The sequence below is a fragment of the Oryza glaberrima genome, chromosome 1 (genome assembly GCF_000147395.1).
Source record: "Oryza glaberrima chromosome 1, OglaRS2, whole genome shotgun sequence".
NCBI lineage: Eukaryota > Viridiplantae > Streptophyta > Magnoliopsida > Poales > Poaceae > Oryza > Oryza glaberrima.
Genome location: NC_068326.1, coordinates 16,527,274 through 16,551,649, shown reverse-complemented (window position 1 = coordinate 16,551,649; position 24,376 = coordinate 16,527,274). Strand labels below are relative to the sequence as shown.

At 44.9% G+C, this 24,376-nt stretch overlaps 1 pseudogene; it reads right to left on the bottom strand.

Annotated features, from left to right (window-relative positions):
• Positions 1 to 20,517: 20,517 nt before the first annotated feature.
• LOC127774399 (uncharacterized) lies at positions 20,518 to 21,740 on the bottom strand (annotated as a pseudogene).
• Between the last annotated feature and the right edge of the window lie 2,636 nt (positions 21,741 to 24,376).

Sequence of the window (24,376 nt, the reverse complement as noted above, 5' to 3'; positions counted from 1 at the left end):
TCTAACGAGCTAAAAGGCCAGCTCGGCTCGTTAGGAAAATAAAACGAGCCGAGCTGAACTTGGCGCGAGTCAAGCGAGCTAACGAGCCACAGGTTTTTCGTTCAGCCCTGTAGATGTGTGAGATAGCTGGGCATGGTTTGGGTGGCTTGGACACCAAGCGTCCGTGGTGATCACGAGTTCACGACAAGGAACAACGTCAGGAGGAGATGAGGAGATTGGATCTTGTATTTGCTTGATTAGGAATGACACTGTCGAGCTCCTTAAATATACTCTATATATAGAGAGAGAGTATATGTTTGAAAGTTTTTAATTAAAAAACTTGCTATAATATTTTTAGATAGTCCCAAAATTTTCCCTATTACCTCCGTCCTAAAATATAGCTATTTATAGCACAATACCTTATCCTAAAATAAAACTATTTCTTCACCTATCTCCTCCTCTCAACCAATCACAACTATTGTCCTTCACCTACTCATAACACATTAATCAATAATACACTTCCTCCAATCATTCTCACATACTTTTTTAATATCCGTGTCAACCTAAAAAATATCTACATTTTAGGATAGAGAAAGTAATACATTATCAACAACTGCAAAATTAACATCGTACGAATGTGCTTTCGAATGCGAATACGATGATATCATATGCATGCCACTAGATATATATATATATATATATAGTCAGTTTAATTATTATAAAAATGATGCAAATGTTGCTTTTTTTCCTAATATTATAGGCGCCTTAGAATAGAGGGAATAGACACTACTTTTATTATTAAAACGACCAAAACGTCGAAGGAGGGATTTTATATTAGACAAATTTTGCAACAGCACACTGTTATTGTGTGGTTTTAGCCGTAGCACACCGCCCGAATATACTTTTGGGAGAAGACACTCCATAAACGTGGTAATTTATCAATGGACACCACGCCGATTAGAATAATAATTTCTGGTTGAAGAGTAGACAGAAATCACGTGAAAGTTCTAAAATACCCTTGAGTCCACATGTCATATATTTCTTCCATCTCTCTTCTCTCTATCCCCTCCCACGCTTCCATAGCCGATGCCTCACCGACGACGCCATGCCTCACCAAGGACGGGGGAGTCGAGCAGCTCAGTGGGGCTGAGCCCCAGTGGGATGGCGAAGTAGGACGACGGCGACACTGGTGGCGGCGAGAGCGGCAGGCTTGGTGGCTGCGCGGACTTGAACTTGGGCACCGACCACCCGAGCCACCGCGCCACGAGGAGGTGTTCTCCAATGGCCTCAACATCCCGGACATCATCATCGAGCACCTCAGCGCCGAGCCGACCCTCCCTTACCTCAGCCCGGACCTTCGTGGCGCCAAGCTCCTCGTCGGCGCCAACTTCGCCTCCGCCGGCGTCGGCATCCTCAACGACACCGGCATCCAGTTCGTGAGTGCCACTGACTGATCACTGATCGATCGCGGTCGGTGAGATGCGTTAATGGCGTTCATGGCGGTGTTCTTGCAGGTGAACATCGTGAGGATGAGCAGGCAGCTGCAGTTCTTCACGGAGTACCACCGGAGAGGCTGAGCGCACTGGTCGGCGCGGCGAGGGCACAGCGGATCGTGAACGGCGCGCTCGTGCTCATCACCCTCGGCGGCAACGACTTCGTGACCAACTACTACCTCGTCCCCTTCTCCCTCCACTCCCAGCAGTTTGCCCTCCCCGACTACGTCCGCTTCCTCATCTCCGAGTACAAGAAAATCCTCCAAGTCCGTATACACTTCGTCTTCTTCCTCTCGATCGATTCGTCTCTGATGTGTTCGTCCGTTGGCATGGCATGGCATTGGAAGAGGCTGTACGACATGGGGGCGAGGCGGGTGCTGGTGACAGGGACGGGGCCGCTAGGGTGCGCGCCGCACGTGATGCGTGCGGCGGAGCTGTTCAACCCGCAGCTGTCGCGCGCGCTGTAGGAACTCGCTGGAGAACCTGTTCCCGTTGAGGAACACGTTGCAGAGCGCCGTGGCGGAGGCGACGTCCCCCAGGAGCGCACCGGTGAGCGCATTGAGGTGGAGGCTGAGCGTGTGCAGCGCCGTCAAATCGTCGTGGCGGCAGAGGACGACGCCGACGCCGCGATGGCAACGGCGGACACCGCGAGTCCACGAGCTTTCCAACAGATAGAGAGAGATGAGAGAGCGGTGGTGGTGTGGCAGCGCGGCACGCGGCACACGCCATGGAAGTGTGGCCGTGGGCAACCGTAGGCCATGGACGGGATAGAGAGGGATGGGAGAGAGATATGACATGTGGGCCCAAGGGCATTTTAGAACTTTCACGCGATTTCTCTCTCCTCTTCAATTGGAAATTATTATTCTAATCGGTGCGGTGTACATTGGCAAATTACCACTTTTATTTAGTTTCTTCCCCCCAAAAGTAAGTTCGGGCGGTATCCTATGGCTAAAACAATGCAATAGCAGTGTCATGTAACAAAAATTGCCTTTATATTATTACTTGAAATAATACTGTAGAGACCTCTATAGTTCTAATGGCCCCAGGTAATGTTATGCTTTAGGGCTCGTTTGGAAAAAAAAAAAGAAAAAGTGAAGGATTTCTAGAGGATCTGGATCTTTAGGGTACAATTAAAACAAAATATTGATGCTTAAATTTCTTTCGAAGATCCTATGGAAGGAGCCATTCTATGCTGGTATTGAAGGAAAACAAACATAATGTCTTCCCTGCTGGAAGACCTAAATTAGTAGATTATTAGATAGTCTACAGAAAGAATAATCTGTAGAAATATCTTAAAAGCCTACCTGATAGAAAATATTTATAGTACCATTTTATTATTTATAGTACCACCTATTAGTTCTAGTACAGTGAGACGCCTAGTCACTTGAACAATGTGGTAAGAATTAGAGAAATGTGCATGCTCGTACCCCTCGTCAGGCCGGGCTCAGGCATGGGGCTCCAAATGGTCGCGCATACGCCGCTTCTTTCTATAGCTTTGCTTTGTTGTATTTAACGAATTATCCGATGTTTGTTTGTTAAACTCACTGGATGGTTTGTTTTGTGGCGTGGATATCATACAAGCCTCTTGATCACACGTTTCAGTATCTCTATAAATACCAAACCGCCGTCTATATGCAACTTACATGAAAACAATTGCCTTCTCTATAAATACCAAACCGCCGTCTATGTGCAACTTACATGCACGGGCATCCGGAAGAGCAGCTATATGCAACAGTTGCCTTTAACATGCTGCACTAGCCAGAGAGGGCAGATAAGATTTGGAAATGCTTCGCACGACTGCTCATTGTTCATCCACTGTGGCTCATTTTCCTATGTTCCATCGATGTGTATTGTTATCAATATTTAGTACCGCACGTCGTATGGGCAGTGCGTGTCGCGCCTCGTCTAGAACAAAATCATCGGTATGTTTCAACTATGTTTTGTATATTTGATCTATTGTCGTATACATATCTAGGCAATATTTATGTGAGATGATAATGTTAGCTTATATAGTTATATGTTTAATATTATGATTTATTTGTATGTGGTGGCGGTAGGGTTTCGGCAGTGGATTGGGGAAATGGAGCGGTGGACGGGGTGCGCACGATGGCTGCGGTGGCGGGAAAAGCGAGGGCGCAATGCGGGGTGGACGGGAGCGACGATGGTGCACGGCTGAATGCGATGGGAGGCGGTGGAGAGAGGGAGCACGGTGGAGAGGTGCTTTAGGTGGTATTTTGGGGAAACGGAGGGGATGCCGAGGTAGAGCTTGGCACGGCGTTGCCGACGGCGCAAGTGGCGTGGCGCGACGGTGACTAGGGCGGCGGCGAGGTGCGGCTAGAGAGCTCCGGCGGGCGGCTGCGCATGGCTCGGCGTGGGGAGAGCGATAGGGAGCGCGGCGAGCCCGGGGATTTGGGGAAAATGGGAGAGGGGGCCCCGGGGATGCTTTTTATAGGTCCGGGAGGTGGAAATCGGGACCGAGAGAGGCGGGAACCGACCGGCGATGTGGGGCGCCGACGTGGGAAGGTTGGCGGCGGTTCGGCGCTGATTTTGCGGGGAGGAGTGGGGGAAATGGGGGAGGAGGAGGTGGGGATCGAGTCCACGTGCTCGCGAGGTGAGGTGGAGCGCGGGAAGCGCGGCATCGTGGGGCGAAACCGGCAGCCATGGCGGTTGCAGCCGGCCGGATGGAGGTAGGGGGAGAAGCTGACGAGTGGGCCCCGCGGTCCCATTTGTCGGCGAGAGAAGGGGGAGGAGGCCGATGGAGGGATGCAAAGAGGACTTGCGGGAGAGGGAGGGGGAGGAGCTGGGCCGGCCCAAAAGAAGGGAGAACTTGGGCCGAAAGGAGGCCCGAAAGGAAAGAGGGGGATTTTAATTGTTTTTCTTTTTATTTAATTGGTTAAATGAACTTTGTGCTATTAAAATTATTTCTTAAGCTCCGAAAATTTACAGAAGTATATTTAGGCACCGAGAATATTTCAAAATATTTCCGGCCAATGATTTTTAAAGGAAATTTTAATTTTCTTTATAATTTTACTTGATTAAATTGCTTTAAATTTTAATATAATTTCTAGAAAATGTATTACTAATTGATTTTTAATCCTGAACGAAAATCGGGGCGTTACACTCAACCTCCTGCTGCAGGATCAGAAGGTTTTAACGAGGTACGCCGCGCCGTAGCCATCACCCATCGGGTTGGCTGCATAGGCTGACACGCAGCCTCGGCCGCTGCCGATGGAGAGGGTCTCGGTCACAGGACAGGATCGGTGATGTTGTCGAGGGCTTGCAGTTGCAATAGCCTGGCTGACTTCAATGTCAACGCCAGCACGACCTTAGCGATGAGCTCTACAAACTTGGCCTATAAGCCTGATCTCCCATTCCTGATTTATGAGGGACTATGAGTCTGATCTCCCTGTATCAGACTATCAGTCCATCATCTATTTTGTTTTTTCTTCCTAATTTGTCAGGGTTTTTTTAACAGGGGAAGACAACGAGGTGATGGAAAACAACACCGCCTGCCAGATGCAGTATGTTAGCAGCGTGTATTTGTTTGACGAATTGAGTTTGCAGCGCATATGTGAAGGATGGTTATTGTAATGTGTGAAGGCTAGGGATCATGGTCACTTATGTACATGCCACAACACGGTATTTGCACTCTTCTCATTTAATCTACTAGCCCATAGGCCCCATACAAAACTAAATGTTAGTACATGCCAGATACACTATTCATAATTTTGCCACTGTTTATAGGTCAATTTTTTCCATGATTGATAAAAGTTCACCTTCACATCTTTTTTTAATCAACGCTGACATTAACTAACTCCTTAATTATTTACTTGTATCCTGTACATTGACTGAGCAGTTCTCTTCAAAAGGAAGAATGTCATCACAAACAACAATGTGGGCATGATCTACTGTCAGTGTATGAATACTAATTGAATATTTGTTTTTTTTTTCATATACACTAATTGAAATAGTACTAGGAAGAGAGCTATAATACAGTAAGGTGGTTGTTCATCACAAATAAAAATCAAGGATGGTTATTCAACAAAATTATTTCCACGCTGATTCGGCACTTCAGATTTCTACTGCTTGCATTGTATCAATATTTTTAGATGATTATATTACTAATATTATTGATGTACCTAGACATTATACATGTTATGTTGTAATGTGATTCGTTTGTTAATGACAGGAATTAGGAAATATGGGAACTGGTGTTTGATGTTTTCTCATACAGCCATATTTATATTATATCTGGTCTATGCAAGCTCAAAGTTTGCTTAGGAAAAAATATTTGACAAAGAAAACCATTTTGCAAGTCCAAAAAAGACCAGGGGACTCACATTTTTGGGCTAGTCTCATGTTAGCCAAAGAGTCTTTTCAAAGGTTCGGTTCCTTCTTATTACAAGATGGCTCACAAGTAAGATTTTGGGAGGATTGTTGGATAGGAGTTCAATCCTTTGAGAAGGAGTATCCTAACCTCTACAATCTAGTTAGAAATAAAAATGAGGTGGTGGCCAAGGTAATGAGTGGAATACCGTTAAATGTGTTTTTCAGAAGATCAATAGTGGGAAGAAACTTGGAAGCCTGGTATGAGCTAGTGTCAAAAGTTGTTAACACTGTATTGACAGATCAGAAAGATTGCTTCTTTTGGAAAAACAATAAAGAAGGCATTTTCACAGTAAAATCTATGTACAAGTTGCTCATGTATGAAGAGCTGGTTCCTAGGAAGAATTTCATTTGGAAGCTCAAAATTCCACTTAAAATCAAAATTTTCTTGTGATACCTCAAGGAAGGGGTAATTCTCACTAAGGATAATCTAGCAAAGAGAAGGTGGAAGGGTAGCCTAAGTTGCTGTTTTTGTAACTCTAAGGAAACAATACAACACCTTTTCTTTGATTACTCAATGGCTATATTTGGAGTGCGCTCTGTTTTACATTTGGGATTAGGCAACCGTGTAGCATGTCTCAAATGTTTGGGAATTGGCTGAATTGTGTTGAACCTAGGCTCAAGAGAATATTGTTTCTGGGCATAGCTGCATTTCTTTGGGCAATTTGATTATATAGGAATGATGTGGTCTTTAATGGCTCCAATCCTACATCTTTCTTGTAGGTCATTTTCATGGGAACACATTGGGCAAAGACTTGGTCTTTGCTTCTTAAGGGAACCGATGAAGAAATAGTTAAGAACTATTGCAAAGTGCTGGAGAAGCGTGTGGTGGAATTCTTCTCCGTGTATGGCTGAAACCTTAGAAGAAGATTGGAAGCCTAGTCTTTTCTTCGTTTGTTGTTCTTAAAACCTTTGTGCTGTCATCTCTTATGTAATGGGAGAGGTCAGGTGATGCATTTTGTACCCTTTTATTAGGGAGAGTCTTATGTACTCGTGTTCGGATTTTGGCTGTGTACACCCCACAAAGGTGTAGAGGCCGGGTTTGATAATCCTTTATCTAAAAAATGCAAGCTCATGTGGTTAATTCATTCTAAGAATTCTTCCTTCTGCCTGGCTGCTCTGATCTTTTCTTACTACATCGAGATACCGTCAGATCATGACATGTCTTCTCTTCGTCCGTTGCAAAATTGTGTGTGTGTGTGTGTTTTTATTAATCACTCCATCTTCTGCCAAATTGTAAGTCCATACCTTTCATTTCATCTGGACCCTGTGAACGGGACATGATTTCCTGTCTAGATTTGTCTTTTTTTAACTAATTTTTGACTTTTTTCTATTCAGTGTACTGATGGTCTAGATGGTGCATGGATACAGGAGGCTGTTCTACACTGGTGGAGAAACTATATTTCGTCGGTCGGCCGAATTCCACAATAGTCCCGGTTACAATAAAAACCGGGGCTAAAGATGATCTTTAGACCCGGTTAAAAAGGGTAACGGGCATATTTGATCTTTAGTCCTGGACTAAAGATGATCCCGGTTCAAATGCTGTCAGGGCCTGTCAGGCCCCCCCCGGGATTACCAACCGGGACTAAAAATCGTAACTTTAGTCCCGGTTACCAACCGGGACTAAAGATCACGGGGATCTTTAGCCCCGGTTCATAACACCAACCGGGACTAAAGTCCCACCCCTATATATATGTCTTCTTCCTCCTCCAGCTGCCAGAGCAAGCTTCAAAATTTCTTCAAAAAAGAGGGGAGGTCATGCCAAAATTTCTAGTGAATTTATTTTGGTGATTATATACAAATCGGAGGTGCCTAAAAGGCTAGTAACTTCATCCTCCAATGTTTTTTTTGTCATATTACATTTTGAGCTATGTTTTGCACACTTTTTTGTCTCCAAAATTTAGTTGTAAGTTGATGAGAGAGAGAATTTGTGTGGGGGAAGAAAGAATATATAGAAATTTAGTTTATTTGCTAAAGAAGGTTTTATAAAATAGTTGAGAAGGAAAATATAGCGAAAGTTAATCTAAAATAATAGAAAACAAACTAAAATGAAAATTAAAAGAAGTACAACACATTAATATTAGTTTAAAACTTTAGAAATAGTAAATAAGAATTATGGTGTAATATTTTATAATTTTTGTATGAATAATGATATGTCATTATTGTATGACTGTTGAAAGAGTTTGTAATTATTTTATAATTATTGTATGACTGTCATTATTGTACGAATAATTATTTGTGTACGATTTTTTTTCTTTTCATGTAGATGGATCGGCAATGGATGTACGCTGACCGGCGGTCCAAAGAGTTTATTGATGGCGTGCATTATTTTTTGAGAGTGGCCGAAGCTAACAGGCATAAGGGTTTTATTTGTTGTCCATGCAATAAGTGTAAGAATTAGAAGGAGTATTCTGCATCCAGGACTATTCATTTCCACTTGTTTGAGTCGGGGTTCATGCCAAGCTATAACTGTTGGACATCCCACGGAGAGGAAGGGGTTGAAATGGAAGAAGATGAAGTGGAAGACGACAATATTCCGGACTTTGGTCAGTACGCTGGATTTGAAGGAAATCAAATGGGCGAGGAGGAAAGGGATGCTGATGGTAACGACGTTGCGGATGATCTTGGTCAGATGTTGCAGGACGCCAAGGAGGACTGCGAAAGTGAAAAGGGGGCCCATAAATTGGACAAGATGTTAGAGGACCACAGAACGTCGTTGTACCCAGGTTGCGAGCAGGGGCACAAAAAGTTGGATACCACTCTGGAGGTCTTGCAATGGAAGGCAAAAAATGGTGTTAGTGACAAGGCATTTGGTGATTTATTGAAACTCGTCAAGAACATTCTTCCGGAGGGAAACAAATTGCCCGAGACAACATACGAGGCTAAGAAGATAGTCTGCCCTATAGGACTGGAAGTTCAGAAGATTCACGCATGTCCGAATGATTGTATCCTATATCGCGGTGAGGGGTACGAGAACCTAGAAGAATGCCCTGTTTGAGATTAGACGAGACGATCCAGGAGAAGTTGACGGGCAGCTAACAAAGAAGAGAATTCCTGATAAGGTGATATGGTATTTCCCTATAATACCACGGCTAAGGCATTTGTTTAGGAATAAGGGGAATGCTAGAACGATGCGATGGCACGCTGAAGAGCGTCAACAGGACGGGATGCTGAGACACCCCGCCGATGGTTCGCAGTGGCGAAACATCGGCAAAAAATTTAAAGACTTTGGAAAGGACGCACGAAACATACGGTTTGGTTTAAGTACGGATGGCATGAATCCTTTTGGAGAGATGAGCAGCGTCCATAGCACTTGGCCCGTTACGATGTGTATCTACAACCTCCCCCCTGGCTATGCATGAAGAGGAAGTACATAATGATACCGATTATTATTCAAGGCCCCAAGCAACTTGGTAACGACATCGATGTGTACCTAGGACCACTGGTCGAAGATCTTAAACTGTTATGGAAAAAGGAAGGTGTCCTCGTGTGGGACGAGGACAAACAGGAGGAGTTTAACCTACGAGCACTGCTGTTCGTAACCATCAACGATTGGCCTGCACTTAGCAACCTTTCCGGTCAGTCCAACAAGGGGTACAAGGCTTGCACTCACTGTATGGATGAAACAGAAAGTACGTATCGTAAGCACGGTAGGAAGGTTGTGTACATGGGTCATCGTCGATTCCTTGCTGCAAACCACCCGGTACGGAAGAAAGGCAAGCACTTTGAACATAAGGCGAACCACCGTACGAAGCCTAAACATCGCAGTGGGAAAACAGTGTTTGCTATGGTTAAAGATCTTAAAGTAGTGTTCTGAAAGGGGCCTGGAAGCCAGCCTATAGAGAATGAAGGTGGTCACGCGGCGATGTGGAAAAAGAACTCTATATTTTGGGAGTTACCCTATTGGGAATTCTTGGACGTCCGCCACGCAATTGACGTGATGCACCTCACTAAGAACCTTTGCGTAAACCTTCTTGGCTTCCTAGGTGTATATGGAAAGTCGAAAGATACATTGGAAGCATGTAATGATCTGAAGCATATGGAACAACGCGGCGACCTTCACCCGGAACCAAAGGAGAAAGGAAGCCATTACTTGAGTCCAACCAGCTACACTCTTAGCAAGGCAGAGAAGGAAAGTATGTTTAAATGCTTGGAGAGCATAAAGGTACCGTCTGGATACTCCACGAATATCAAGCGAATAATAAGCACGAAGGAGAAGAAGTTCACAAACCTAAAGTCTCATGACTGTCACGTGTTGATGACACAACTGCTACCAGTTGTAATAAGGGGTATCCTTCCAGACAATGTCCGGGCAACAATAACAAAGCTATGTGCTTTCATGAACGCAATTTCGCAGAAGGTCATCGATCCGGATAGATTAGAAGCCCTTCAGAATGATGTGGTGCAATGTCTTGTCAGTTTTGAGTTGATATTTCCACCTTCATTTTTCAATATAATGAAGCATATGCTTTGTCACCTTGTCAAAGAGATCAGTATTCTCAGGCATGTGTACCTACACAAGATGTTTTCTTTCGAGAGGTACATGGGCGTTCTGAAGAAGTATGTTCGTAACCGTGCTCGTCCAGAGGCAAGCATCGCCAAGGGGTATGGAACAGAGGAGGTCATCGAATTTTGCGTAGAATTTATTGAAAACCTTCGCCCGATCGGGGTACCTGAATCACGCCATGAAGGGAGACTACGGGGAAAGGGAACTCTCGGAAGGAAAGCAATAATGACGGTAGACAACAATTTATTCCGTAAAGCCCATTTCACGGTTCTGCAACAATCTTCATTGGTAGCTCCTTACATCGAGGAGCACTGGGCTCTAGTTCGTGCCAGAAACATCGGTAAGTCTGATGCATGGATTACACAGCATCACATTGATACTTTCCCCACGTGGCTACGACAACATCTCATGGGTAACGAGACGATCAACCAACAACCGGCCTTCCTGGCGAGGGGACCATCTGGGTCGATCGCGACATTCCAGGGATATGAGATCAATGGGTACACATTCTACACGAGAGCCCAAGACATGAAGAGCACGAACCAAAACAGCGCAATTCGTATCGATGCCATGGGACACGATGGAACAACCGACACGTATTACGGTGCCATCGAGGACATATGGGAACTTGACTATGGTCCTCTCAAGGTCCCTCTGTTCCGGTGCCAATGGGTTAGGTTGACTGGTGGAGGCGTAATGATTGATGACAGTGGGATGACAACGGTTGACCTTAACAAGGTTGGATACTCGGATGAACCTTTTGTCCTTGCTAATGATGTAACGCAAGTCTTTTACGTGAAGGACATGTCTAGCAAAGGAAAGAAGGGCAGAGGGCTTGACGAGCCGAAGCGTCACGTGGTTCACCCAGGCAAAAGAAAAATCGTCGGAGTTGAGGACAAGACTGACGAGGATTACGATCAGTTGGATGGGCAACCCCCTTCCACGGTGATGATTGACCCTAGCATCCTCCTATCAAATGAAGACACCCCTTACTCACGTAGCGATCACAAGGAGGGAACAATAGTGAGGAGAAAGTACGTGCGGTCAACCGTCACCGCCGATTTATTGCCGTAATTATTGTGTACACGATGTAAACTATTTTGGATGTATTGATTATCCATATAAATCAATTGTTGTATGGCATATGTTAATTACGTACAATTATTAGAGGTTTTAACAGTTTTAAATCATGTATATGCTAGTTATATGCAATAATTAGAATTTTTAAAAGTTTTAAATCATGCATGTGGCATTTACACATGTTACTTAGAGTTTTTAACAATTTTAAATCATGCATATGCTAGTTATATGCGATAATTGAATTTTTTTAAAAGTTTTAAATCATGCATATGGCATTTACATATGTTACTTAGAGTTTTTAACAATTTTAAATCATGCATATGCTAGTTATATGCGATAATTAGGATTTTTAAAAGTTTTAAATCATGCATGTGGCATTTACATATGTTAATTAGAGTTTTTAACAATTAATTTAATATCATTCATATGCTAATTATATATGATTATTAGAATTTTTATTAATTTTAAATCATGCATGTCGTATGTATATACATATGTTAATTACAATTTTTAACAATTTAATATCATTCATATGCTAAGTATATATGATTATTATAATTTTTATTAATTTTAAATCATATATTTGCTTATTACGTTTTATCCACTTAATTTACTACAGACAACAATAATTTTTCGAAGTAATTTTCATTAATTTTTCGACTTTAAATAATTTTAATGCATTATTTTCTATTTTAGAAACACATATGTAATGGAAATCAATATTCAGTGCGTTTATCAGTAGTCCCGGTTCTTAACCCTAACCGGGTTTAAAAAGAATTTGAAAATAGAGGGAAAATATCTTTAGTCCCGGTTGATGAAAACAACCGGGAGTAAAGATATATTTACTCCCGGTTGTTGAGAACAACCGGAAGTAAAGATCTTATCTTTAGTCCCGGTTGATAAGATCTTTACTCCCGGTTGTTCTCATCAACCGGGACTAAAGATTTAGGGGTATATATATTCCCGATGCGCGCCCTCGTCTTCTCCACCAACACTTAGAAGTTTTTTCCCCGATTGATCTCTCTCGGCTTCTCCTTCGCCGCCACTGCCTAGGGCATCCCCGCGCTGACGCCGCCGTCGTATCTCGCCGTTGTCTCGCGGGCATCGTTGTCGCCGCCTCCGCCGCCTCCGCCACCTTCGCCGCCGCCGCATCTCTGGGGTGAGAGCCGCCGCCGCCTCTCTCTCTCTCCAACCTCGATCTCTCTCTCTCTCTCTCCCCAAACCGCCACCGGCCGCCTCATTGCCGACGCCGCCGCCGACGTCGTCGCGGCCGAACACGACTCCGCGCGCCGACGATGCCGACCCCGACCTCGATGCGGCCGCCACCGGCGACGACGTCGCGCCGGCTGTGCGGACGAAGCCGGGCCGCGCTACGCCCACCGCGCCACGACGCCGGGCCGCGCCACGCCGCTGCGGCGGCACGACGCCGGAACGCCACGACGCCGCCGCGGCATGCCACCGCCGCGCAACGCCGCCGCCGTGCCGCGCGCTACTCTGCCGCTGCGCCGCCACGTCGCTGCTCCGCTGCCGCCACGTGAACGAACGAACGATCGTGAACGAACGAAACGTACGTGAACGTGAACGAACGAACGAACGTGAATGAGAACGTGAACAAACGAAACGTACGTGAACGAGAACGTGAACGTGAACGAACGTGAACCTAACGTGAACATGAACGAACGTGAACTTAACGTTGTATGTGAACGTACGTAAACGAACGAATGTGCGTGAACGAAAAGTGAACTTAACAAGAACGCGAACATGAACTTAACGTACGTTAACGTGTACGCACGTGAACGAACGAACGTAGGTGGACGAAACGTGAACTTAACGAGAACGCGAACGTGAACGATCGTGAACGTAACGTGAACTTAACGAGAACGCGAACGTGAAATACAATATATGTTACTTTGCGTTTATCCTAATACATCTTTTTGTATGTTGCAGAAAAGACGTTGTCGTCGTCGTCCCTCAAGCTGGAGTGGTAGCTAACCCTCGAAGGAATTCGCGCAGGCAAGTGATGTAAATATATGATTGTTACATTTTTAATGCAATTAAGACTATTAGATTTAATATACGACACTTAGACTTAGCATATATGATTATCTAGGTTTGAAATGTACGACACTTAGACGACTTAGCATATATGATTACCTAGGGTCCTAATATACGACACTTAGACTTAGCATAGTATAAGATTATTAGATTTGTAATAAGACATAGCATATAAGATTGTGTAGGGTTCTAATATACGACAGTTAGACTTAGCATATATGACTATTTGAGTTTTAATATAAGATTATTAGAGTTCTAATACAAGATTATTTGAGTTTTAATATAAGATTATTAGATTTGTAATTAGACTTAGTATATAATTATTGTCTAGGGTCCTAATATACGACATTTAGACTTAGCATAGTTGACTATTAGAGTTTTAATACAATATTATTTGAGTTTTAATATAAGATTATTAGATTTGTAATAAAACTTAGCATATAAGATTGTGTAGGGTTCTAATATACGACAGTTAGACTTAGCATTTATGACTATTTGAGTTTTAATATAAGATTATTAGAGTTCTAATACAAGATTATTTGAGTTTTAATATAAGATTATTAGATTTGTAATTAGACTTAGTATATAATTATTGTCTAGGGTCCTAATATACGACACTTAGACTTAGCATAGTTGACTATTAGAGTTTTAATACAATATTATTTGAGTTTTAATATAAGATTATTAGAGTTTTAATATAAGATTATTATATTTTTAATAAGACTTAGCATGTAAGATTGTGTAGGGTTCTAATATACGACAGTTAGACTTAGCATATTTGACTTAGCATATATGATTGTTAGCATATAAGATTGTTAAAAAAAATGACCTATAGACTTAGCAAATATTTCTTGTATGAACAGATGGCTGATCGCGATGAGGAACAGATACTGTACAATACAATCGTGGAGGGAAGTAGCCAGTACTGGAACGAAGAAGAGGGGAATGAGGATCCAAACTAGTACTTGAACGAGGAAGGGAACGTGGAGAGGGAAGCAGAGGGGAACCAGGAGGGGAACGTGGAGAGGGATGTGGAGGGGAACCAGGAGGAGGAGGCTAGTGGAAGTCAACCCTCCGCTGAACAGAAGAGGGCACGCGGGCAACGAGGTGCCGCGAAGAAGCTAGAGGGTTGGCACATCATAACGGAAGTGGACGAAGACGGCCGACCTAGTGCCCCGGCGGAGCAGCCAGGAACTACGTACGACACAGCTGTTGGGTTGTGCGGGATAACGTGCCTGTCAGTATGGTGTACTGGCGCAGAACAAGGGCACGCGGAGATCATGAGAGCTTTGTCCCAGATTCGGAGAAAGAGATGCTGTGGACCACAATGCTCGAGACATTCACCCTTCCCGCGGTACAGAGGACAAAGTGAAAAGGTGAACTCTAAAGAAAATGGCAGAACTGTTTCAGAGCTTCAAGGGAGATCTGTACCAGAAATATATCCTGAAGGGGCAGACACCGAACTTCGACACATTCCCAAAGCTAAGGGATCACTGGGACGAGTTCGTTGCATATAAGACAGGTCAACAAGGGCAGGCGATGATAGAAAGAAACAAAGAAAATGCCGCCAAGAAGAAGTACCATCACCACTTGGGGTCAGGCGGCTATAGCGTCGCTATGCCGAAGTGGGAGGAGATGGAGGCAAGCTTGCTTGAGAGGGGTATCGAACTGGCCACCGCTAAATGGCCGGATCGATCGAAGTTCTGGTACTATGCTCACGGTGGAACGCTCAACCCAGTTGATGGCTCCCTGGTCTTCAGCGATCAGATACGCGAGGCTACGCGTCGACTAACGGACGCAGTGGAAGCCTCTTCGGGGGGCACGTTCCGACCCGACAGAGAGAAGGACGAGCTGTCACTCGCCCTGCAGACTCCAGAGCATCCAGGACGAACACGAGGGAAAGGGGTGATTCCTTGGAAGATTGGATTCAAGGAGGACATCCACACGTACAGGAGTCGGATGAGGAGCAAGAGAGATACCGAGGCGAAGATTGCAGATCTTGAGTACAGGGTATCGAGCTACGAGCTCAGCATGCAAGAGGAGGCGGCAAGGAAGGTTGGTGAACGCATGGCCGCACATCGGTCCCATGATCCCCAGCCGACCATTCCTCCTGCAATGGTGAGCCCTTCAGGCAATCGTAGCAGCTGCGCCTCCACGGGGCAGGTAGGATCACAGAGCATGGACGCCATGCAAACCCAGGACGAAACCACCTGCCCCGTTGATGACATCACTCAGCGGACACCATGTGAGCTGCATATTTCCTTCAAGAACTTATCCATAAAGGTAAGCTCGTAGTTTATAGATTTTAGATTTGTCCATTCCGCAAGTTGCTGCTTATATATGTTGATTACTAATAAATAACCTCTCACCACGTGAAGGTGGCGTCGGGCATGGCCATCCCGACGAACCCTTCAGGTACTTACCACTGCAGGCCGATTCCAGCAGGATACTCCAAGGTCGAAGTTGAGTTGGTGGAAGGCGCGTACGAGGAACTCGAGTTGGATTACCCTGGAGGAGACGGTGAGACGCATCTACGAGACACAAGCCACGCCATTATACTATGGCGCAAGCGGTATATCATCCTTCCTGGGCGACAAGCAGCGTCTCGTGCACCATCTCCTCCGGCTCCGCCATCTCCTCCTCAGGCTCCTGCACCGTCTCCTCCTCATGCTCCAGCACCGTCTCCACCCCAGGTTCCTGCACCGACTCCTCCTCAGGCTCCTTCACCAACTCCTCCTCAGGCTCCTACACCAACTCCTCCGCAAGCTTCTCGTCCGGTACCTTCCAAGTCAAGGGCCCCCCAAGCTCCACCACATGCCCCCACAAGGGCAACAAAGAAGGCGAAAGTTGACGCCACAAAAAACAAGGACCCGGGGTACGATTGCACGCAAGAGGATCTTGACGCTTATGTGGCATCATAAGTCAGGAGACAATTGAAGCCTCGAAGTCTAGAAAAGAAGATTCCTATAGACCCGAGTGCCAGGAACTTTTTCAGGGGTATGTCTGCACCTACCAAGGAGGCCATAAAGCTATCGGACTATGAGCAAACACTTAAGAAAGCATCTTCTGGAAAGTCCAAACCAGTCCCTCAGCTTGGAGAGCAATCAAACCAAGAGATCGAGCCGTTGGTGACCAGTGAAGATTTTGGAATACAAGAATTTATTAATGACACCGGGCTAACTATGGATCAATTGCTACGAGGCGCACCAATCGAAAAGGCGGAAGTGAAATACATGTACGAACTCGGTAAACCGCTTGTCAAGCCTGAGCAGCTGCAGTCCCTACCCACACAAATGTACAAGTTCCATCAAATATACATGGAGATGAGCGCCACCGGTAGAGAGATGATCGGAGCGAGGATCAGGGACACGGACTTCTTGCAAGGAGATGACATTCTCTTGATCAATTTCAAGGGTATCTATGAACTATACCGGCTGGACGCCCTCGACGTCTCTATTATGAGTTGCTGAATTTTGTAAGTATCGTTCAGTTAGATTTCTTATTATGTTTCCTTTAATTAATTAGGTCCTTGTATATAAGTAGAATATATATAATATATACTTCCTTTTATCGCTGTAGAATGGAGATTCAAAGGGCCCGACGGCGGGGGGTTTTCGATACTGGATTCATTGACCCTCGGAAAGTAAACGTCACAATGCTCGACCAGTATCCGCAAGCCACAGAGGACAATCTCGTCCATCTCCTGAAGGCGCAGCATTACAAGACGTTCATACTATTGCCGTACAACACAGAGTTAGTTTTTACTGTCTTCCTATACCAAATATCATTCCCGCACGAACATGCTAAGTGTTTTATATGTAATGCATCCCACGCACATTGCAGATTCCACTGGGTCCTTTTACTCTTCGACCTGGAGGCCTGCACCGTCAACGTATATGACTCAATGGATAAAAAAGAGTCTACGTTTGACAATGTTTTCGAACTTATAGACAGGTATTGTCATAAGTTCCTATGTTAATTAAGAATCTTGTTATAATTAATTGCTACTACGAATCATAACTTTAAACTCCATGTAGGGCTTGGTATCGGTTCCGTCATTTGGTCCGCGGCAAATGGAGAGAAAGACTTAGGCGGAAGTTCAATTTTCCTGTGAGTACACATGCTCTACATTTATATTCAATCTCCAATTCAAATACATACAAGTGTATATTAATTAGATCTCTTGCCGTTTGTCATTTATTTATAGTGTGCAAAGCAAAAGCAGGGAACTAACTTGTGCGGCTACTACGTGTGCGAGTATTGCCACTGCTTTGCAGACCAAATCATCACCACAAGAGAGCTCGATGTACATACAAATAAATTCAAAATTTCATTGCGTACATATCGATTTGTTGTTTAATTACTAATTAATTTCATACATTTATATAGTTTATTCGCATGAGGGATAACCTGATCACATACAAGGAATTTATCGCGGCGGTTAAAGAACAACTCATGGGATTCATCAACGAACAAATCCTTGATCCCAAGGGTGAATTCTACTACGACGGAAATACAATTCATTGGTCCTTAGCTTCTGAGATAACGACTACTACTACGTCGAAATCGTAGCTAGCTAGGACATCATAATGGATTGTAATTAATACATGTCTATTTTTCTATATGCATGTACACATTTTCTTTAATGTAAATATATATTTTGGTCATATATATATATATATATATATATATATATATAAACCATGCAGCAACAGGGCCATGCAAAAAAAAAGGTCAGCTCGATCTTTAGTCCCGGTTTGAAAACCGGGACTAAAGGGGGTTACGAACCGGAACTACAAACGCTTTCTCCATCAGTGCTATCCGCCAATGAGGTGCCTGCCCTGCCAACTACTTAGGAGTGTGCCAGCGTTCTACATGGTTGTCGCCTCCATGATCACTTAGCAGGTCAGTTTCAACACTCGGCCTCTCTCCCTTTTCCCTTCCCACGTTCTTATGGTGCTCTTTGTTCTCATGTGTGTGTTGCAAAAAGATTTGCTCGATAGAATGCTTATTCGATGTAATATCGTTCATTGCAATTTTTAGATTTTTATGTTCATTACTACTGCATGGCTTGATTTGGAAGACAACTACTGTGAAGAGCATCAGAAGTGGCAATGACAACAAGCTATGGTGTATTATCCCAGAAATATTGCCATGTCTGCGTGTTGTATCTTCTCACACTTATCTTACTTTCATCTGGTGTAAGCAAGCACTATGTTTCTTCACTTATCTGTTTATTATGTTTCTTTCAATCAGTTTTTAATGGCAAAGTTCTTCTTTGCGAGAAATTGCTTTGTAATCTGTAGTGTGCGTTGTTCTGTAAGGAATCATCAGTGGATCACAATCCTTATTGTATATATTACAATAATAGTATTGAGGATTTGATGTATAAATTGTTTAGACCATGAACATTAAGATGAAAAAATTAATTTGTGTCCCATGATGAATCCAGAATTTTGTATTTAGTTATTTTGATCACTTATATTTACATTAACCGACATATAGTCCCATAAGCTTTAGATGGTATTTTTATTACCACGATTAATATGGGTTGTGCATAATAAAAATATTTCATCTTGCAATATGGCGAGTTTGGTTTATATTAGTTAAAGAGAATATGTCCGATTTAATTGATATTGGCTTCTATGTGCATTGCACGTGCACGATCACTAGTAAATTGAATAAGATATAAGTTTAGTTTACAATTTAATTATATCATGCAAGGGTAATTACAAGAAAATCATAACCAGCATTCAAAGCACATTAAATAAGTTCAATTTAGCTTAGGATATAGCACAAGAATAAATCAAAAATCATTAGTACATGGACATTCATAATAAAATTTCACGCACATTAAGAGGATGTTTGGTTGAGTGCCAACCTTTGCCAATGTTGTGGCAATCAAGTTTGACCAATTAAGCTTAGTGTTTGGTTCATGCCACAAGTGAGTTATGCCACAATTTTTCAGTAAGCTGGCCCACTTGTCATTGAGTGGTTTTTTTTGCCATAACTTACCACAATTGTGGCTAACAAATTCTTTTTTTTTTGAAACAACCCGCACAAGATAGTGTGACGTTTCTATTAATAAAGAAGGAATAAAGTACAAGCCTATAGTCCTGGGAGACTATAGTTAGGAAAATGAAAATATACAACCACACCACGCGTCTACGACTGATCCTACTGCTTAAACAAAACATGCACACAACACCCCAAAGCAATAGGACTTCTAAACGACGCTTCCAAGAAGGAAAACGACGCCAAAAGCACCGCCGCCGTCCGTGCTAGATAACCAAGACAAGGTTTTGACATGAAGAACCCACTGGGAAACAATAGAAAACACGACAACGCCCCAAGGGGAAAACGACGCCTACAGGCGTCGCCGTTGCCAGCCCAAAGGCTAGGCCTTTGCCTGTTGTTCTACTCTCCACGTTAAACAGTGCATGCCAGTTTAGTAGAACCACCATCTAATCCCCTTTGACGTGCAGCCACTGCGCCGACGCCTCGCCGCGGGCCAGCCATCAAACAAGAGTCTCCACCTTCACCGTGCTTCACGTCCATCACGTGGTTGGGTTGGAGAGGGAGAGGGTGAGAGAGAAGAATGGATCCCCTCTCCCCCGCACTCGCCCGTCTAGCGTGGCCATCTTACGGCGGCAAGCCGCCACCGCAAGAGGGCAGACGCCTGGAAGGAAGCTCGCCGCAGGCTTCAACACCCCTGTCGACGTTTGATGTCGCGATTCCGGTATTTGCATAGTATGGGGATCGTTGGTACCAGGGTATATGCGAGATTGTAATAAAAGAGATGGGGACGAGGATTTTTATACAGGTTCGGGCTCCTGAATTGTCAGGTAATGACCCTACTCCTGTTGGCCGAAGCCGGTCGTTGCTCTTATTCATCATAATCACACCAGTGCAATATTTGGGGTAGCCTATCTATTTGTTGTCGACTTGGCGTTCTGAAGTGTTGACTCGTAGTCGACAAGAGGGTAGCCTTCCTCTTCGAATCCGCATCCGGCGAGATCAAAGGCAGTGCTTTTGTCTCTCCTGACAGTATCTGTAGACACCATAGGGGACTAGCCATGCTTATCTCTGAAGTCGATATCCGGCGTCTTGTCTTGGCGTATGTTGGCTTGTATGTTGATCTTGTGTCTTGATCTATTGTTCCGTGTCCCCTCTCCTCCCAGGGGGCCTTGTATTTATACCCATAGGTGTCCCCTTATCCAAGTAGAACTTGGAAAACCAATATGGATACAATCCGAGTAGTCCTTGTCGTTTCCATGTAGAACACTATTCATCCTTCCTTATGCGGAACTCCTCCTATATCCAAAGGTTGTTTCCGTATAAGACATGGTATGTGGTGGGTCCTGCCAAGATTTAGTCAACTACTATTAGGTATATGGTATCCATAACCCTGACAACCCCCCGCACAGCATGACCGTCGTCGCTGCCTCGACTAGACCACCCGTGTTCCAACGGGTGCTTGGTCGCATCGTCGTCGCCTCCGTCCTCCTCACCGCAACCATCGCCTCACCGTTACCACCGCCGACGGGCTTCACCACCGCCCCCGGCCGCTCCGTCGCGCCGTGCAGCCGTCTCCTGTCGCCGGCTGTGCCACGTCACCCTGCGCCATCATCGGCCAAGCCTCCGCTGTGGCCGCCACCGTGGCCTCCCACGCGCGCCGGCCTCCGCAGCTCCCGACCGCATCACCGTCCACGGCCTCCACGAGTGCCGGTCTCCAACCGTGCCTCCCCGCGCGCCATCCTCCGCAGCCTCCGCCACCGTGGCCTCGCCACCGCCACTGCGTCCTCCACACGTGCCGGCCTCCTTCACCGGCGGCCGCCAGCCGCCAGCCGCCACCGCCGCCTTCGGCTCCCATCGTCGTCGCCCGAGGGCTTGCTCCGGCCAGATCCGTCGTGGAGGCACCGGATCCAACCGCGGGGAGGCCGGATCCAGCCGCGGCGGCGCCGGATCTGCCGTCTCCACCGTCTCCACGCCGCGTCAACCTTTCCTCCGCGCGTCAGCCCGCCATCCACGCGCGGAGACGGGGCGCCGTCGGGGGTTGGCCTCGCCGCCGCCATCCCGGCTGGCCGCACGGTTCTCCGGCGGCGCGCTCCGACGGTGGCGAGGGGAGGGAGAGAAGGAGAGAGTGGTGGCGGCGACGCTAGGGTTTCCCCTGTGTCGCCCGCGCGTGGGCGACGCGGGGGCGAGAGAATCCTGGTAACCGCTAACAAATTCTTAGCCATACAATGTGTGCCATGCCACACTTTAACAAATATTTTGGCCTACCTTCCTACTTTCTCCGTCCCAAAATATAGACATTTTTTAGGTTGAGACGGATTTTAAAAAAGTAGGTGAGAATGATTGGAGGAAGTATATTATTGGTTGAAAAGAGAAGATAGGTGAAGAAGAATTGTTGTGATTGATTAAAAGAAGAAGGTAGGTGAAGAAATAGCTTCATTTTGAGACTAGGTACTATGCTTGAAATAGTATATTTTAGGATGGAGACAGTAGTTAATTGTGACAGCTAAAAAAACACAGTAGCGAGGTTTAGATTCTCGCCCTTTTCTTTATTCGACGGTACGCACGTTAATTTTGGTTTGCTTGACGTGGTGTTCAACAGCACGTTGCCGTGACTTGGATAGCAAAACAGAACGCTACGGTGCCCCGGCTAGGGGAGTAAAGAAAGGGTGGAAGAAAGATACTCGAGCAATCAGCGATACCATTCCAAATGCTAGATGACAAATCTCCCTTTGCAGGCTCGCGCAGCGTCATTCTCGGAGTCATCGCTTCCGTCCTTCTGACCCATCGCCTGCTTTGGGAAACCAACCTTTTACTACTCTCACTTCACCTGCTATCTGAAGTATCGAACCCCTTTTCTTTCATTCCTGTCCTACGCAGCTCTCCCTTGGACCTTTGCCGCCACAACCAACTACTGAGAGCAAGTTTAATGGCTATAAACTGAAATATAACCTTATACGAAGGAAAGAAAATTTAAGAAAATAAAAAGGTTGGCTCTCATGTCTAATAGCTAACTATTCACATACTTTAAAATCAAAACATTAAATGCATAGGTGAGAGATAAAGATAATAAGAAAAATAGAGATAATCTTATAACTTATCTACTATACATGTTAACTCTAATATTAGTTATAAGCTTATAATTGACTCTATTACTAAACTTGCTCTAATATAAGTTATAAGTTCATAGTTGACTCTATTATTATTACTCTCAGAGTGAACTAATGTGGTCGTTTTTCCTGTGTGGTGCTTGTTGAGATCTAGACGCAGTGACGGAGACAGCGTGAGGGCTTGGGGGAGGGGTCTTTAGACCTCCTACCATACCATTAGAGCCCCCCATAATACCCCCATAAAATTATAATCCATATATTTATACTTTGTATTAAAAATATAGCTAATTTATATGAGACATATTTTAGTTTTTATTGGCCACTTTATTTAGCCCCGCTATAATTTTATTCTAGACGTACCTACACGGAGGCAAACAACGTTCCATTTACCAAAAAAAAATAAGTGAATATAAAATCTTGGAACACAAATTGCTTTTCACAAGTTAATGCACGTACGCTAATTGGGGCAGCTGTCTATCGATGCAACAATCGCATTTTACAGTGCCAACATCATTTCTCTTCATCTTCAGCGAGCAGCTGGGATTGCAATCTGCAATTGCTAGCGTCTGGTTTGAAGTTTGAACTTCTTAAAACTCAGCGAACAGCTAGGAATGCAACTTGCAAAGTTTCAAGTTTGAACATTTCGCTCCGACGATGAAAGAATGCAGTGCAGCCTCTTTGAGGTAGTTGGGCAAACGCGAGCACCCAAACAATTCGAGGAGCCAGCGTCATTAAAGTCAGTGAGGACATGAGCGAGGCAGCCAAACCCTCCCCATCTTCCGCGGTTGGCCTTTGGCCGGGGCTGACGCCAAGCCACGCTGCCGGGCCAAAACGGCTGCCACCGATCGATGGCGACGAACGGAAGCGGCCAAGAACCGCTCGCGCGAACCGCGCCTCAGCCGCGTACTACTAGGAGTATTATAACGGGTGGCCTTTTTGCCATCCCCACGCGCGGCGGCCGGATCCGGATGGATCTCCCCTTGCTTTTTGATCCAACAACAAGCAGGAGTATTGTTCTGGGTGGGGTGGCGACCGCGGGAACGCCAAGGCTGGCGTATTGGGCGTTGTCAACCGTGGTGCGTGATCGTGGTATCGGTGGTGTGAGGAGAGAAAGTCAGGAGACCGCCTTGTCGTGGCGCTCTCCCGTCTCGACGTACTTCGGGAGAGCACGAGCTTGGGGTTGGACGCGGACGACGACTTTTCAGCGGGGAATTAACAAGAAGGAATTCGAACTGAATTTGAAATATTCGCTATATGAATATGGGTTAGGTGAGATGAAAGTTGGGTTTCTCTTACCGAAAGTTGGGTTTCCCTTACTGTCGGTGGTGGGGTTACCGCGCCTTGACAATAAACACAGGTACAACAGTAACTGTGACAAACCGTAAGATTTCGTATAAAATTTATTTAATTTTATAGTTACCATGATTTTACCTTTTATCTTACCTAGTGGTAAACTCAATTACCACGAAACATGCATAGTTACCGTCGATTTTATAAACCCTGAATGGAAGGTGCAAAACGGACCGATGATATTTTAGAAGGTTTGTTGGACCAATGAAGTCTTCTTAGGCCCTGTTTAAATTCTAACTTTTTCCTTCAACTTTCAACTTTTCCGTCACATCGAACTTTCCTACACACAAATTTTCAATTTTTCCACTACATCGTTCTAGTTTTTTCAAACTTCTAATTTTAACGTGGAACTATATGATACGTTGAATTTTACAAGGCAGTTGTTTTTCATCCGGAATATA